This window comes from Lipotes vexillifer, unplaced genomic scaffold, assembly GCF_000442215.2.
Source record: "Lipotes vexillifer unplaced genomic scaffold, Lipotes_vexillifer_v1.1 scaffold241, whole genome shotgun sequence".
Taxonomy (NCBI): domain Eukaryota; kingdom Metazoa; phylum Chordata; class Mammalia; order Artiodactyla; family Lipotidae; genus Lipotes; species Lipotes vexillifer.
Window position 1 is genome coordinate 684,743 of NW_006784922.1, and position 5,935 is coordinate 690,677.

A 5,935-nucleotide genomic window follows, 5' to 3' on the forward strand; every position below is an offset into this window, starting at 1 on the left:
GCGAAGGCTGCTCGTCCCGAGGCCCGGAGACTCTCCCTGGAGAAGCCGGAGGTGCCCGCTGCCGGCCCTGTCTGTTCAAGGGAAGCGCGGGGTCAGCGACCGCTCAGCCCGCCAATCCGGCGGGAGCCGAGACTCCGCGGCGCGGGCGGGTTGGCTCCTGCTCCAGCCTCCTTCTTTTCGGCCTTTTCTTTCTAGAGAGAATAAAAGCGGCAAACCAACCGAAGTTGGAAGCATTGAGCATCTTCTTAACCCAACTTTGTCTTCTTTCCGTCTATCATTCCACCTTTCTAATTAGACTAATTAGGAGCGCTCTGCAGTGTCGCTAGGCCCAGGGACTGAAACGCTTAGAGGTTGTGAAAAGGGCCCTGAATGGCCACGCTGGGGGCCGGGCGGGGGTCTTTGCGACTCATTCAGCACAGAGTAACAGTGGCAACATTTATCCCTGGCCATTGAAAAGAGGCTCGATTAAAACGTTTGGGGACTAATGCCACCCTGCATCCCTTCTCTAATTAGAGGAGCCCGGGGCGATTTTGAGAACGCCAGAACCCCGCAGACACAAGTCCTGCGCGTTACTGCTTTCCGCCCTTTCAGCGCAGCCGATTTCCTTCCCTGAGACAGAAGTCCGCCCCCTCCCCACCTGTTGCTGGCCCGCCTTTCCCGCGCATCCCTAGCCCCTTCAGTCTTCCTAGGCTGAAGGCCCAGCCAACTGTGTTAGGACGCGCAGCGAAGCAGAGAAGTTGGGGGCAGCCTAGTGGAAAAGGCTTCTAGTTCCCTCTTAATGTCTCGGACGGAAAGCACACTTTAGCATTCGGCAGGCTCCAGATTTTCCTCTGAATGTGTTTCCTCGTTATTTCTTACACTGCCTAAGTATAGCTTGGGCTTACTCCCTACCCCACTTTTTTTTTTTTTTTTTTTTTTTTTTTGGCCTCTCCCGTTGCGGAGCACAGGCTCCGGACACGCAGGCCCAGCGGCCATGGCTCACGGGCCCAGCCGCTCCGCGGCATGTGGGTTCCTCTCGGACCGGGGCACGAACCCGTGTCCGCTGCATCGGCAGGCGGACTCTCAACCACTGCGCCACCAGGGAAGCCCATACCCCACTTTTTAAACATGAAATTTCCAAGTCAAGAATCTGGGAATGGGAGTCTCAGATGCCCTCCTTATCGACTATACTATCTTAGCCGCACACTTTGCTGTAGGAGTTCTTCACTTGCATAAGTAATTTGTACTTTTTGTCACCAGCCTTTTCTTTTTAAGAAATGTGTGTTGAGCGCCTACTATGTGCCTAGACAGATTCTTACTATACACTTCAGCCTTCTTCCTTCCTTCTTAACCCATCCCCAGATATGCCTTAGGAAGCTGAACTTGACTTGGCTCAATTTCTCAAGCTGTAGATTCTATCCCCGGGGTTTATATGTAGATCTATGTAGATTTTATCTTTTTCATGGCTTAGTAGGAAGGTACCAAGACACAAGGTATTAGGGAAACAAGTGATAGAAATGAGAAATAGCAGACATTTCAACTACAGATTTTGTGTATATGTGTGGGGTTATTTGTTCATTTTCTTGGTGGGAGGGTGATATCTGATATTTTTACAAAAATTTGAAACACATTTTGCCCTAGAATAAAGGGGATTGAGAAAGTTTGATTTCCTCTTTTCTTTTTCCTTCCTTCCTCCCTCCCTCCCTCCCCCTCTCTCTCTCTTTCTTTCTAACTTTCTTTTCTGTAATCCTCCTTTTTGGAAAAGTGCCAGATGTACAAAGAAATATCATCAGGTCACTGTTCTTGATCTTGTTAATTTAGAAAATGGAACCTCAGCAAAAGATGCTATTAACTAAATGTCAACCCACAGCATGCAAAATTCCTTGAATCCAAACTTCAAAAAAAGGAATGAAAGATGTCATGTGAGTGAAAGGAATCGTGGAATTTTTAAAGGCCTAAACTGATCTTAATAGATTTTTATTGCTTCCTCACCCTGCTTCACAATATTTTAACAGTTACAATATGCATGACATTGCAACATAAATCTAACTATTAAGAAGCTGGGGGGGGGGCAGAGAAGAGGAAAAGAGACAAGCAGAGTGGTTCACTTGCGCTGGGGAAAATTACAATTTGCAAAATTTAAAATTCCTGGAAATTTTGAAGTCAGAAACCAAAATCGATTGTCTGTGATTTTTAATAATCAAACCTCTTATTTTTTCATTTCAGTTGCTAACAAATTTTAATTAAATAACAGCAACTAAAGTGCTCAACTCCTAAGCATACAACTTGTAACCACTACTTAGATCAAGTTACTGAACATTTTAAACACCCCAGAAAATCTCTCCATGTGCCTTTCCAGCCAATACCACCCCACCCTCAGCCACTATTCTCATTTTTATCACCATAGATTATTTTTAAATGTTAAATTTCAGATAAATGGAATTACACAGTGTGTATATATTCTTTTGTTTGGCTTCTTTTACTCATCAGTATGTTTTTGAGATTCATCTGCTCAAACTCCTATTTATAAGACAATTTAAATTCTAAGTCAATTCATATAGGTCAAGAAGGGCAGACAGACGCTGGAAAGCTTTAACTTACTCTGAAATTAAAAACAAACAACATTAAATTAAAAACAAACAACACTCCAATTCCAACCCCCGTCCAAAATACATCATTATCAACCAGCAGAGGTAATTTTATGATTACAAGTATGTAAGTAAACAAATAGGATGAAATGTTTTACCTGCAATAACTGTTAGTTACATCATTTTCAAGATGCAATTGTGGGTAAATATAAGGAAAGCAGAAGCCACAAGCTGCTTTTGTCACTGGTTTCTATTTCCTACTCACCATTTTAGCAGTAGGAAGTACTCTGGGCCTCTTCACAAAGAATGGCATGAACTTGAGGGGGAACATAAATTGCATCCAGTTTGTTTTATCCCAGACATGCAAGTACTTAGTGCAACAGCCTGTCAAGTGCACTTTGAATTTTGTTTGAAAGTAAAGTGTTCCCTTTGCAAGTAACCTAGCCGTCTACACTTTGTCTCATCTATGAGTCATGGTAGAGGCCAGTTAACTTTGAACACAGAAAGCTGTTCCCTAGAAATGAAAGAAGCACAGCAAACCTACAGAATTACAATGGTCCTGCTGTCCCCCAGGATCCCCAGCCATGCAGCCCCAAAGCCTGCTCTCTCATGAATTCACGCTGTGGGTGACCAACCAGAGACAACCAGTGCAGCCCATCATTAGTGCTCCTTCCCTTCCAAAAAACAAGAGAATGCAGCCAGTTGGAATGTTTTCCCCAGGAAGGAGACCATTTTTAGGCATGGGCATGTTTGTGCCATGGGAGAAATTATGAGACTGGGTAGAAGAGACTGAAGTGAGGTTTTGATTGCTTATCACTCGATATTGGTAAAGCTGAAGTAGAGAACACATCTTTTTATAATCTTTAAATCTAAAACATTAACATAAATATAAAATAAGCCATAGAGTTCATACTCAGGAAAACACTGTGAAGACAAAGAGTCATCTCTAATGAACTATCACAGTACCAGTCATATGAACTGAATCAGTAATTTCTGAAAATAAGCAAAAGAAACTACATACCTATTAGAATATTGAACATTAAAAAGAGCAATAATACCGATTGCTGGTGAGGATGCAGAGAAACTGGATCTCTCATACATTACTGGTGTGAATGTAAAATGGTATAGTTACTCTAGAAAATAGTTTGTCAGTTACTTACAAAATTAAATATGTGCCTATCATACAGCCCGGCAACTATACTCCAGGGCATCTATCCCAGAAAAATGAAAATTTTTGTTCACAGAAAAATCTGTACATAAATGTCCATAGCAGCCTTAGTTGTAATAGCAAGAGACAAAAAGAAAACAGACAACCCACATGTCCTTCAAGGGGTGGAACTCTGGAATATTCATACAGTGGAATACTACTCAGCAATAAAAAGGAGTAAACTATTGGTGAGACAAAAAACTGGATCTCAAATGCGTTATGCTTAGTGAAAAAAGTAAACCTCAAAAGGTTACATACTGGATGATTCTATATAACATTCTTGAAATGACAAAACTACAGAGATGGAAACAGATTGGTGGTTGCCATGGGACAGGGAAAGGGTGGAAGGGGTTCATATATAAAAGGGTAGCAGGAGGGAGTTCCTCTGTAGTGATGAAAGAGTTCTATGCCTTGATTATTGTGGTGGTTACATGAATCTTTTGAAGGGATAAAATTGCATAGAACTACACACACACACAAATGCATGTAAAAAATGGTGAAGATTGAGTAAGACCTCTTGTAACCTAGAAGCTACTTAACGGTGTTAGACAATGTCAATTTCTCGGTTTTGATATTGTACTGCAGTTAGTTATATGACGTGTCACCACTGGAGGAAGCTGAGTGAAGGGTACATGGAACTCTATGTACTATTTTTGCAACTTCTTCTGAGTCTATAATTATTTCACAATAAAAAGTTAAAAAGAAGTAACAGACCCTTTAGTCGGTGTCTCATTAATAGAAGTCTCAGCCAATGACAAGAACTTTCACTGGTTGATTTCTCATAATTAATAATGGCAATGACTTTAGCCCTGTCCTTGCAATGGGTATTTTATAAGCAATGCTTAAAACACTCATCATTTTAAATAGTATTTTCTCTTGATAGCCCCAATGCTGAAAATTTCCTGGAACATAAAACAATTTGCCCATTTGTTTGAAAAACTTCATTCTTTGAGGGTGGATTTGATTTTTGTAACTAGCCAAGTGTCACTGAAAAATCAAATATCATGAATAAGACAGATGACCAAATTGGGTAAAACAGTTTTTTTGCAAAGCCAAAGTGTCCCTTAAGATTTATTATCTTGTATAAACTGGTCACAAAAAGAGATCTCAAAATGTCCTTGGGGGAAAAAAAAGTCCTCGGGAGTGAAAGCATCACTGGTATCAGTATGGCCTCCTATGGTGATTGCTTAGAAGGAGACACTCATTTGCATGCATAAGATCTGATGAAGGTTTAAAAATTGGGCCTCATTTCTAGTCTAGCTGTAAATTCGGTCCTTGGAAATGTGTGTCTTATTTTGAAAATAGTACGTTAAACAAGGTATTGAGTGTTTAAAGGGTAACAGTTACTAATCTCTTTCTAAGCAAAGCAGTACACATTACCTTATCTGTTTTGTAATTTGAACTAAGGCAAATGAAATGTTTATTAACTCTAGACATGGTTGTGACTCTCTTACTCCCTCTACCAAAGCGGAAGGGTGACTAAACCAGTACTACCACTAGTTACATTGTTAAAAATCTCCATCGATGAAGCGTATGTTCAGCCCGCATAGTCAGTGGTTGGCACAATTATGGCATGGACTTGATGCAGATCCCGCCCATGAGATCTGGCCTGCCTATCTGGAAGTGGACCATGACATAAAAGCAATCTAAATTCCTACGGTAAGCAGACCAAATCATGAGTGACTGGATATCAGACAAGTTTTGAGTCCTGATGCCAGTGTTTTAACTATGGTACTTATTCTTTTCCTTGAATGTCTTATTGCTTTCATTATTTTATTTCCTCTAGGAATTGTGGACTTCTAAATATTATTAGTGGTTTACCACTTTTATACACATGTATCCTATTATTTTTGGAGATTTGTATGTGGAGAGAGAGACTGGCCTCTTTATTCCACCCATTCATCTACCTGCTCACATAGATGGGCTCCTGTCTGTTTAAAGAAGCCAGAAGGGACCACACAGAATCTAAGACTTGAGCAGAAGAACTCAATCATGAGTATCTGACAAAAATTTGATTTTATTATAGAAAAATCTCTAGTAATTTATCAAAAAATTTTGCTCACTTCTTGATTTGCTTGAAAACAGTTTATTATTTTAAAAATAAAGCAACTGGGCTTCCCTGGTGGCGCAGTGGTTGAGAGTCCGCCTGCCGATGCGGGGG